At 35.6% G+C, this 13,052-nt stretch overlaps 1 long non-coding RNA gene across 2 annotated transcripts in view; it reads left to right on the forward strand.

Annotated features, from left to right (window-relative positions):
• The window catches only part of LOC144287528 (uncharacterized), a 152,636-nt gene extending 149,938 nt beyond the window's left edge, over positions 1–2,698 (forward strand). For both annotated transcript variants that reach the window (XR_013355313.1, XR_013355312.1), the window contains exons 4-5: positions 1,521–1,655; positions 2,454–2,698. This is a non-coding gene — a long non-coding RNA (uncharacterized LOC144287528). The remainder of the gene's footprint in view (positions 1–1,520; positions 1,656–2,453) is intronic.
• The last annotated feature ends 10,354 nt before the right edge of the window (positions 2,699–13,052 follow it).

The following is a 13,052-nucleotide window of genomic DNA, read 5'->3' on the forward strand; positions in this document are numbered from 1 at the left end:
CATTTTAAAAAAATACTTATTTATTTATTCATTTATTTGTTTATTGCTCAAGCAGGGCAGAGGGAGTGAATCTCCAGCAGAGTGTGTGCTGAGCAGGGAACAGATTTAGAGCTTGATTGACTCATGAGATTATGACCTGAGCCAAAATCAGGAGGAGGTTATTTAACTGCCTAAGCCACCTAGGCATCCCTAAGATCATTGATTTTGTTTTAAGTTTGAAAAGTAGAAATGTATATTTCATAAACATTTTGAGATCAACATCTTAAAATAGATAAGATACGAATATATGAATAAGGGTATATAAAAATAGAACATACATTATATATGTTTCAGGATTGAAGAGGTTTTTTTTCAAATGCTCCAACATTTATCTGTTTTTAATTAATGAGGAGACTTAATATTTTTTCAAAGGATAACAAGATTCACACTTGAGTCTTCTTACCATGTACTCCAGAAATTACTACATGGAAATGTATTACAAAAGACTGGTTTAGATTTTATTTTTTTTAAAGATTTTATTTATTCATGAGACAGAGAGAGAGAGAGAGAGAGAGAGAGATTGAGAGAGGCAGAGGGAGAAGCAGGCTCCATGCCAGGAGCCGATGTGGGACTCAATCCCGGAACTCCAGGATCACACCCTGGGCTGCAGGCATCACTAAACTGCTGTGCCACTGGGGCTGCCCCTGGATTAGATTTTAAAGCCTTAGCTGGGCATGGTCTTATTAGAAATTGTGGCTATTAATACCTGTTTTAATTACTGCTATATTCAAATCATTTAAATGTCTAAACCAGAACTTTTAATTTCAGTAACATACCCTGCTAGTAAGGATTTTTCTTTATTTCCATCGGCTAATATATAGACTCTTATAAATAATAGGATTTTGAAGCCGACATGATTTTTTGGGGTAAATTATAGTCCAATCTACTAGTAATGTAAATTAATAAACTAGGATCAAGAATATTTTAGTGACTTGGTCAGAATTACATTACAGTTGGAGGACAAATCAAAGATAAAATTACAATCTGAATCTTTTCACTAGGAAAGAAGAGAAGGATAAAAAAAAATTCAAAGTACCTACAAAATCTCTTTGTGTTCATATTTCCTCTGTATATTGTGTTTGCTCATTTCCTAGATAGGACCTTACTGTGCCAGCCATAATAACTAGACAGAAGAAGAAAGAATGGTTATTTGCATTCAGATTCATGACTGGGGAAAGAAGAGAGCTCAGAAATTACTTATAGTTGGTTCAGTGATAGACTTCCTGGCCTCTCTATCTTCACACCACTCTAATGCTTTTAGACAGGATGTTTTCACAACTCTGAATGGACCTTCTGAGGATTTGGCTTCACTGAAGCACTACTTTTCCCCAGTATAAACAAAGTACTAAATTAAATAGTTCAAGTGCAGAGCTGGGGAATCAGGAGGCCCAGTGTGTTAGCAAATGTTAAGTTCAGCTGCTTTTAACAAGACTTTAAATAGTGGTGACTTAAGGCAGAACTCTGTTTCTCTCATGTTTCAGCAAAGCGGGAGATAAACATAGGACCAAACTTTCTGTTTATGCAAGAGGGGAAGATGCTTCAAACAAATGGAAGGATTGGTTTTCATAAGGAATGTTCTTGGACTGTCATAACAGGAGTAAAGTCAGAACACATAGGTAAAGAAGCAGAAAGATTGGTCATTCTGGTGGTGGGCCTGTAGAGCAGGCTGTTCACAGATTATTCCTTTAATTTTTGAAAGTATTCTGAGAAAGGATCATTAGCAGGGTATGGACTTGGTTGTGCATTCCTGTGGAAACACAGGGTTTAGAGAGGAGACTTGATGATAACTTAGAAATTATATAAGCTACAGAGGCCAATAAAGAAACAGTGGACCCTGGCTGAGATTCTGATACATGGGTCCATCCTGGAAGACTGTCAGAGTTCACAGAAACTAAAGTTGTGAATAAAATGGTAGTTATGTTAGGTTGTCTTTCACCTTTTCGCTTATCACACCATGAACTCATCAGATGAAAGAGCTGTTTTAAATTCTGCATCCCTAACATTTCATGCAGATTGTATTGACAAACACTTTGTTGAATGAATGAATGGTGTACATTATTAAAAATGTGGGGTAATCATATTTTTTCATGTTCAAATATTATGTCCAAGGATAATGCTGTATTAAAGACAGCTTTTTGCATGTTATGTACTAACATTCTTTTAGCATATGATCCCTGAAACTCATAGTAAATGAAAAAAAATGCTTTTATATAGAGCCTGTATTTTGGTTTAGACTCCACACTAATTCAGTGCTCAAAAAGAATAATCAGAATTCGAAATGCCCCAGGCCGGTATGATTTCTACATAATACCAATTTCCTGAGATTTTTAAAACATTGCTTACAATAGGTCACTTTGTTTCATTCTAACCCAAAACCTAAATACAGCAGTAACTTTTTTTTTTTTCCTCTGCAGGCTGTATTGTTCATATCTGTGGAGTCTTCTTGAAAGACAAGAAAACACCTAAAAATAAGGCCTAGGAACTCTACTAAATGGCCATAAGATTCTTCACAAAATGGAAAATAGTTATACTGATTATTTCAGTGCCAGAAATGTTCCATGGTTACAGGTTTGGCACCTTTTGAAGTTGCACTTACTCTTTGAGGCTGTTAAGGTGCTATTTAATGAATCAATTGAGTCATTTAATCAATAAAAGTATCCCTGTCTCCTAAAAGAGTTAATATGCCTTTTCAGCGGTGCTTCACCTATAAAAAAGAAATAGTTAAAACACTCAACAAATCAGATTTAATATTGTTAAAATGCACATTTTTCAAACAATGGATTCTTCTCTACCCCAATGATATACATATTATTTGTAAACGAACTCCTAGACTCACGTAGGAAGAAGCATCCTCTGTTTAGAAATGTCAATGGAATGAAACACTGTCATAGAATAATGATCTCTTGTTCCCACATAAATGCCTAGGGAAAACTAAGATGTTCATTTTCAAAGCAGGAAACATTGATCCACTGGGTATGTCCTATTAAAATGACTTTATCTTATTCCATCAAATAGCAGATGTAAATTCAGTCATTTAGTCTGATAGATATGGGTTCCAGAGAATGACATTTGTGTGCTATAGTACTACCAAAGAGATGAAAATCATTGCATTTTGCTTTGCTTTATTTGTCAGCAAAACAGAATTAAGTTTGTTCATGAACACCCTAAGGTTTAATATTGGCAATTTAGGAATGGTATATACTGATTTTATTTTTTTTATTTCTTTTAAGTAAACCTTTTCCAGATCTAATAGTCATTCAGTTACATAATTCTGAATTATATGCATTCTATTGAGAATTCTACATATTGTTATATATCAGAAAGTAGGCACTATAACACAACATCTGAAGATTTGTGACCAATGACTGTTCAAATGAAGGTAAATGTTACCATAATAAAAAAATGATGGAGATTCATGCCTGGTTTTGATAGTATTTTAATCTGAACAGCAAAAAGAAAAGATGGCCAGAGCTCCGGAGGGAAAGATGGAAAAGCATAGAGATTTATATGTTCAAATAATGTGCATGTACATACATATAAGTCTGTGCACAGATGATCTGTAGGTGGACACATTCTGCATGATGAATAGTCACATAATCCCTCAGAGCAGTTTTCGTACCTATCCTTATGGTGTATGCTGTGATACATGCTGTATCTTACTGGCAATTCACAATAAAATTGTGATACAAATTAACGGATTCAGAATAAGCCTTTATATCATTTCTTTCATCAGGATCCAAATTTCATGTTACTATCCCTTGTGCAGCTGGCTAAATGCAGTGATTGTTTTTTGTCATCCAGGCATATGATATTATAGGAGTATAAGAGTCAAATGAAAAAGTACTTTTTATTGAAACAAGGCCCACTTCTTTTCAAAATGGGGTTATTACGTAGCATTCCTGAAATGAAAAACTTTAAAGGATAGTGATTATCAATAAGATGAAAACTGTACAAAATATCATAAAAGATTTGGGTTTATCTCAGAGCTTAATGTATTAGTTAAAGGGAATACATTTCCCATGTCTTGCTAGTGTATTTTAAGAAAAGACGGCGTCTGTCATGCTTATCATGTGGCACCCCTCACTTTAACCCCTCATACATACCAGCTTCTCATATTGTCTCCTGTTTTGTCCCCATAACCATAGGCCCAGTTTATGTTCTGGTTCTTCTGTGACTTCTCTCTTGCTTTTGCCTTTGTTTGGGTCCATCATAGGACCGCTGTATCAGTGAAGACATCATGTTGTTAAACCTAAAAAGATGCATCCAGGCACCATCAAGTGGAGAAGATCTTATTTGGCTGAACCTGGAAGATTATACAAGTAGGAGACCCTGTAAACAATAAGTGGAAAGAGGAGTAACAAAGACTTGCCAAAGGAAGAGCAAATCAACAACTTGTTTATTGTGTTTGGGGTAGAACAAAAACAAGCCTCACTCTACAGAGTATATTGAGCTAAGGGTCTGAGTGATCTCAGACTAAAGGTGTCTCCTGCCAGGGAAGGGAGTTCCCGAAGGAATATTGAGCCCACATGTGTATAGTAAATGGCCCTGATTTCATCAAACAGGTCGTCGTGGTGGTAGGTACCAAATACATCTGTACGGGTTGCCTTCACATGTTCTAGTACTGGCCAGTTGGTGTTAGTGATGCAACATCACCATCAGGTCTCTGCTCCTTTGCCACCCACACATACAAGTGCTAGATGAAGGAGTCACTCTAAGACACATTTGCTATTTGCAAGCGTGTGTTGAAAAAGAGCAACACAGAGTAAAGCCAGCTACCTTACTTCACCCTGCTTTGACACAAAAGCTTAGTCTCTCATTTTTCTCTTCATTGGATCCTTCAGATTTTGGCATTCAATACCCCCCTACCAAGTGCATTTCTAATCTTAAATAAATAAACAATAACAAAAACTCCTGGTCTCTCTCCATCCAGTCCCATGACCTGTGCTCTACCCCTTCATATGCTATATTGTCCACACCTTGCAGTCGGCTCAACAGATTTGAAACCCAGATATTTTATCCATCATTAAATATGTTTTTTTACCGAACTTTCTCAATTCTATGATACAAGTTCTTAACCGGAGCTTTAATTAGATTTTTAAATCATAAATCAGATTAGAAGATGCATATTATTTCAATACTTGACAACTCAAGAATCTTTCGTGAAACATTTTTTTTTCATTTCTCCACCCACCTAGGTTTTAACATTTCTCACCGAGTGCTATTTTCTCCAGATTATTCTACCATCGTAGATATATAAGGGCAGGCACATTTCCTTTCAAATCTATTTTTACTGACTCTTTTGCTTCATAGATGAAAATCAATTAGGATATACTTAAATACTCTAATTTAGCATCAAAAATTACAATCGGTAGGACTAACATTTTCTTGGTTATATTTCTAAATGAAAAGTGAAAGGGGATATATATTGGCACATTTAACTGAATAAATCAATACAATTCCAAATCATTCTGCTGTATTTTAAAGTGCCTTTGTTTAAAAAATCTATAGTGACTAATTTATGAACTCCTAGAATCATTTAATAACCTTGTTTAACCTTTGAAATGTTTCATAACTTTAAAAGGCCCAATGAATGCTATAATCTCAGAATTACTAACTTCCTTTCAAGTAGTGGAATATGCGTGAACGGACCTAGATTCCCCTTAATTTCATTGAATACACTTCCTTGTATGACCCTCTCCACATCTCCATTATTTCTGCTATCATAAGTCAAAAAGCCTATTATGTTTATAAATGCTGAGAGCAGGAGTGAACTTGTTAGCAGCTTGCATACTTAGAGTAAATGAAAAATGTATTACCAGGCCATAGGAAAATTTTAAAGCTCACTTAAATTGGTAGGACTTTGCTTGTTATGTGCCTTTCACTAAATATGAATTTGTTTCCTACTACACACCAGAACTATATATGATCGTAGATATTGAAAGTACTTAGAGATAGGTAAATTGCCATATCCAGGATTAGCAGTTTTTATAGTTCTTTTACCAAGATACATGCTTAGTTCTCTACCCCCCTTCATGTGTGTGTGTAACTCTTGAAAACCACAAACATTTGTTAAGTGAGCATTTAAACTTTGTTAATCACACATAGAAAACAGAATACATAAAGACATATTGCCTGGTCACAAGTATATAGTCTCAGTGGGGAAAAAGTCAACAAACATAAATCAATAGAAAATAATACAAAGCAGTGCATCACTTATTGCCTTGTTTTATGGCCTAATAGTTTCCATAGGAACTAAGAGGAGAAGTAGATAACTGGACGAAAGTCAGAAACAAGGTAAATGGCAATAGTAGTGCTTTACTTAATACCTGCAGACAAAGGAAAAGGCTAAAGATACAGGGCGAGCTTCCGGGATAATTTAAAACCAACCAAACCAACCCATGAATTCAGTCTCCGTACATATTCTAAATCAGTCATTCTCACATGAGGCACTTTCCCCGCCCAGGAGACATTTGGCAATGTCTGGAGGCATTTTTGATTGTCACTACTGAGCTGAAAGTGTGAGTCCTGGGGAAATTGGTAGAAGGAGTGGGAGGCAGATAAGGGCCAGGGGGCAGAGAAGCCTTAGTGCTAAATATTCTATAGGATGCAAAAGTTAGTTGCCTTACAACAAAGAGAACTATCTTGTCCAAAATGTCAATAGTGCCAAGGTTGAAAAACCTTCTCCTAAATACATAAGACTGGCCAGTAAGTTTCTCATATCTTGAATCCCATATCAGATTGTGAACTTTCACTGCATTAACCAGCCGAACTAAACAGTGTTTAGATTCCAATGAAAAGAAATAATGATTAAAAATGTTTATTCTGACCTCATTAATTTGTATCACTAAAACATGTGGCAGCCCATAAGTACTTCACAGCATACACCACAGTGTTTACCATAGGGAAACATAGTATCTTTCTATTTACTGAGGTCTTTAATTTCTCAGCAATATTTTGTGGTTTTCAGTATCTGAGTATTGAACATAGTTTTATTCTTAATTATTTTTCTTCTTAATGCTATTGCAAATTTAATTATTTTCTTAATTTCAATTTTGGAGTCTTCATTACTAGTGTAGAAAACTAGAAATGATTTTTTTAAAAGCCACTTTATTGAGCTGTGATTGGCATCCAATAAATGTACATATTTAGTATATATACTTGGTGAATTTGGAAATAAATACACACCTGTGAAATCATCACCACAACCTCTGCCATTAACATATCCATCATTTCCAAAAATTTCCTCTGGGACTATATGTTGTGTGTCTCTGTGTGTGTATGTGTGTATGTGTGTGTGTTGGTAAGAATAGTTAACAGAAAACATACCCTTTTAGCAAATTTTTAAGTATACAATACAGTTGAACATTGAACAATGCAGGTTTGAAATGTATGCATCCTCTTATATGGGGGTTTTATATATAAATATAAATATAAATATAAATGACCTATAACAAAATATGTGTTAATCGACTATTTGTTAGTGGTAAGGCTTCCAGTCAATAGTAGGCTATTAGTAAAGTTTTCGGGGAGTCAAAAGTTACAAATGGATTTTCAAACAGCACAGGGGGGCAGTGCCTCTAACCCCTGCATTATTCAAGATTCAACTGTACATCTTATTAACTACAGGCACTATGAAATACAGTAGATCTCTAGAACTGATTGATTCTGCATAACAAGCAGTGTCCTTTGACCATCACTTTCCTGTTTCTCCAGCCCTCAGCCCCAGTAATGACCATGGTGCTTCCTGTGAGTTTGAGTCTTTTAAAGGTTTTTTTTTTTCTTTTAAATTCTTTATACATTAAGATAAACATAGTATTTGTTATTCTGTGACTGGCTTATTGTACTGGCCTATGCCTTCTTAGATCATCCATATTTTCACAAATGGCATTATATCCCTTTTTTTTTAAATTTTTATTTATTTATGATAGTCACAGAGAGAGAGAGAGAGAGAGAGAGAGAGAGAGAGAGACATAGGCAGAAGGAGAAGCAGGCTCCATGCACCGGGAGCCCGATGTGGGATTCGATCCCGGGTCTCCAGGATCACGCCCTGGGCCAAAGGCAAGCGCCAAACTGCTGCGCCACCCAGGGATCCCTATATCCCTTTTTAAAGGCTGAATAACATTCTATTGTCTGCAGATACCATATTTTCTTCATTCATCCCTCACTGTATATTTAGGTTGCTTCCATGTCATGATTACTGTGAATAATCCTGCAGTGAATATACGGACACAGGTATCTCTTTGATATCCTGATTTCTATCCCTTTGGATAAATACCCAAAAGTAGGATTGCTGGATCAAGGTAATTTTATTTCTAATTTTTGGAGGAAGCTTCATAGTATTTTCAATGCTGCTGCATCAATTCACATTCACCAACAGTGTGTAAGAGTTCCCTTTTCTCCACAAACTCCTCAACACTGTTTTTTCTTTTTTTTTTTTTCTTTTTGGTGTGTGTGTGTGTGTGTGTATGTGTGGTGTTTTTTTTTTTGATACTAGGTAATATAACAATCTAACAGGTGTGAGGTTATATATATCTCATCATAGTTTTTATTTGCATGTCCTCGATAATTAGTGATGCCGACCACCTTTTCCTATACCTACTGGCAATTTATATGTCTTCACTGGAGAGATGACTTTCTCCATTTTTAATAAGATTTTTTTTTTACTGTGTTATAGGAATTTTAAAACTATTTTAGATATTAATCCTTTATCAGATATATGGTCTCAAAATATTTTCTCCTATTCCATAGATTGCCTTTTCACTTTGTTGTTTCCACTCTGCAGAATCTTTTTAGTTTGGTAAAATCCCATTTGTGTTTTTGTGGTCTGTGCTTTCAGTATCATATGCAAGACAACTGCTAAGCCCAATATGAAGAGATTTTTCCCATTTTCTTCAAGGAGTTTTATGGTTTTAGTCTTGAATTCATTTTGAGTTTTTTGTTTGTTTGTTTGTTTGTTTTTGTATGGTGTAAGATAAGAATTCCATTGCAGGCTTCGCATTTATATATCCAAGTTTTAAACACCTCTTGTTGAAGAGACCATTTTTCCCCATTTTGTTTTCTTGGTATCCTTGTGTAAGATCAGTTGACCGCATATGCAAGGGTTTGTTTCTGTTCTTTATTCTGTTCCACTGGTCTGTGTTTTTATGCCAATATCATACTGTTTTGATTACTGTATGTTTGTAAAATGTTTTGAAATCAGGAGATGTAATGCCTCCATCGTTGTTCTTCTTGATCAAAATTGTTTTTGGCTATGCTGGATCTTTTTTGGTTCCATATGGGTTTAAGGATTTTTGTAAAACTGCCATTGAGATTTTGATGTAAATTTTATTGAGTCTGCAGATTGCTTGAGTAGTATGGATATTTTAACAATATGAAATCTTCCAATCCTTGAACATGAATTTATATTTTGTCTTTTAAAATTTCTTTCAACAATGTTTTATAGTTTCCTTGTAATTCGAATTATGCTCTAGGGCTTACGATATACTTCTTAACATATCAAAAACTATTTTGGGAAGTCCAGTAAAATATAGAAACTTTACTACTATATAGATTTTTAAATCTTCATCCTTGTGCAATTATTATTAAACATATTATGTCTATACAAGTAAGAAACCCAAGAAAACATACTTATAATTATGACTTTATATTATCTTCTAGCTTTTAAAGATGCTGATAGAATAAAGGAAAATGAGTATATATTTATAGAATTTGTTATGTCAATCATTTTAATTACTGTTTTTAAATTTTTTTTCCAATGGATTTCAGTTACCTTTTGGTATAGATTTTTTCATATCCACAACACATTGTTGTTAAATATGCTTCCTATTTGTGTGTTATAATCTCAATAGTACTATTCTAAATCACTAGTAATTATATTCTCATTTATAATTACACACAGATACACACATATACCTGCACAGTTATACTTTTGTATTTGTATGTGTATTCAAATCATTGTTTGGTGTCACTTAAAGGACTTACATTGGTATGTTTTATAGGACAGATCTGCTAGCAATACATTGTATAAGCTTTTGTTAGCTTTGGAATGTCCTTATTTTGCCTTTATTTTGGAAAACTAGTTTGCTAGAGATAAGATTCTTGATTTTTTTTTCACTTTTGGCTCTTCAAATATATCATCCTAGTTTTTCAGTCTGTTGTTTCTGATGGTAAGTCATCTGTTAATCTTTTTGCAGTTCACTTATAGGTAATTCATGTTTTTGCTCTTGCTGCTTTCAAGATTTTTAAAAATTTGTCTTTCCGTGTTTTAGTTTGATTTGTTTGGGTATGGTTCTCTTTTTGTTTATTTTACTTGGAGTTTGTTGAGTTTCTTGATTGTGTAGATAAATATTTTTCATTAAATTTCAAGTTTTAGCAACTATTCAAATATTTTTCTCCCCTTTTTTCTCTCCTCTGTTTCTTTTTTCTTTTTAAGATTTCACTTATTTATTCATGAGAGACACACACAGAGAGAGAGAGAGAGAGAGAGAGAGAGGCAGAGACACAGGCAGAGGGAGAAGCAGGCTCCCTGCAGGGAGCCTGATGTGGGACTCCTCCCTTGACTCTGGGATCATGACCTGAGCAGAAGGCAGAGGCTCAACTGCTGAGCAACCCAAGTGTCCCCCCTCCTCTATTTCTATTATTTTCATTACACGTGTGGGTGTGCTTAATGGTGTCACATATTCCATGAATCTCTTTGATTTTTCTTTACTGTTTTTATCTTTGCTTTTAAAACTGTACATTCAATCTACTTTCCAATTTGCTTCTTTCTTTTGTAAGCTGAAAATTCTGTTGAGCCCTCCCATTGAATTTTTCATTTCAGATGTTGGGCACTTGATGTTATACTATATGTTGGCAAATTGAACTTAAATAAAAAAAATGTAGGGCTCCCTGGGTGGCTCAGCAGTGAGCATCTGCCTTCAGCACAGGGTGTGATCCTGGAGTCCTAGGATCAAGTCCCACATCAGGCTCCCTGCCTGGAGCCTGCTTCTCCCTCTGCCTGTGTCTCTGCTTCTCTCTCACTCTGTCATGAATAAATAAAATCATAAATAAATATAAATAAATAAATAAATAAATAAATAAATAAATAAATAAATAAAATGTAAATTAAAAAGAATTTTTCATTTCACTTATAGTTTTCACCTCAAATTTTCATTGGTTCTTTCATAAAAGTTTCATATTTTTAATCATAGTTTCTATTTGATGAGACAGTGTTTTATTTTCCTTAATTACTTGGGCATGGTCTCCTTTTACTTTTGAACATATATATAAAAAATACAATACTATAAAAATGCTTTGAATTGTCTTTCTTCTCTGCTTACTCCAACATCTGGATCCTTTCAAAAGAAACTTTTGATGCCTTTTTATTTGTTTGGTTTTTGGTCATGTCTCATGATTTCTGCAGTTTGGGTAATATATTGTAGCAACATTGGATAATGATGCCCTCACCAAGGAGTTGATGTTGATGTGGTTTACTTAGTCATTTATTTATTTAGTGACTTGGCTACACTAATTCACCGCATTTAGTGAGTTTCCCCTGCAGTGTGTAGCTGTTTGGTGTTTCTGCTCAGAGTTTTTCTTATTTTCATCTTTTAGACTGGCTACCTAGGCATCCCTTCCATGTCAGTATAAGCTACTTACTGGACAAAGCTGCATTAGCCAGTGGGATTGTCATCGCTCTTACATTAGACCGTGTGTGTGCGTGTGTGTGTGTGTGTGTGTGTGTGTGTGTGTGTGTTGTAGACTGGGAGTGTTGGAGGGGGGCAGATTGGTAACTTGGATATTTTCTCTTTCATCACTGCCAGAAAGGTGTGGCTTTAGGCATGCACAGAAGCTCAAAAAAACATCCAAGGGTTCATGTGATTTTATTTTTAAGCCTGATTTTCAGAGATTGTCCTTCGGTCTGTGTTGCATATGTTCAGTCAGTGTTTGGTCAGAGATTGAACTTAAGTCCTTCATTTCAGTGAGGATTCCACTGCCTATTGATTTGTGTACATCCAGTTTGTGGAGTATTTTTAAGTATTCTTCATGCCATTCTCTGATTGCTCCTGCTGTATTCATGCTGTGTCACACTTATGTCCAGTCTTCCCAATCCTAGAGAGTGACTGTGATGTTAGAATGATTCTTTTTAGCTGCCTCTGTTCCTGGTTCTCTCTGCTCCACTACTGATTGCTCTGCCTTTTCACTTGTAGCTATAGTAGCAGGAGCTAAACTTCCTTCTCTATTTCTCTCCACTATTTTGAACATTGTCATTAGGTATGGAACTATTCTCATTCTATTCTGAATGAAATCGGTCCCCACAAGCATAGCTATGAGGCTCTCCGTCTTGTGGCACGTCTCTTTGACTCAATCAGTGCACTATGTCATAAGAGCCAAGGGCGAGCCCTGTAATACCCTTCTCCTGGAGTGACATACCTGTTTTGTGAGCCAGGCCTGGTACTTCTTGGCCTATCTGTCTGGGCTTAGAATCTTCCATAAGTGCTAGCTGGGTTGTGAGTGTTCAGAGCCTAGCGTTCGCCATCTGCCACACTTTGAACTTATGCCCAACACGTCAGGGCCACGTAGAGGAAGGATGCTGTAGTTCTCTTAGTTATATCTGCCCCAAACAGAGGTTCTGCTGCCGGAGGTTGGAGGGATAAAAAGCATCAGCAGCTTGCCCACTTGAGGTGAAATTGTAGCTCTGGACTGGGAGTTAGAGGGAGAGGGAACCTTACCTTCTTGATTAGACCACCTGTCTGAAATAGAGACCCAGAGAGGGATAGCTTCTGTAAGATGAAGCAATTTATATGGGGGAGTTAGTCATGGTTCCTGTACAACGGATTCTTGTTTTTCTTACATAGATTTAGTAGATTCTCTTGAATGAATGTTTCCTATTTGCCGTATATTCCTAGGAGATTTCTAGAGACTGTAAATGTTCTGTGTGTGTATCTGTGTTTGCATAATTTTCTCCAGATAAAGGTGTTGGGAATGGAGTCTGCTGTGCCTGGACTCTGCTATTCTAGAAATCATTCATATTT

The sequence above is a fragment of the Canis aureus genome, chromosome 17, assembly GCF_053574225.1.
Source record: "Canis aureus isolate CA01 chromosome 17, VMU_Caureus_v.1.0, whole genome shotgun sequence".
Classification (NCBI taxonomy): Eukaryota; Metazoa; Chordata; class Mammalia; order Carnivora; family Canidae; genus Canis; species Canis aureus.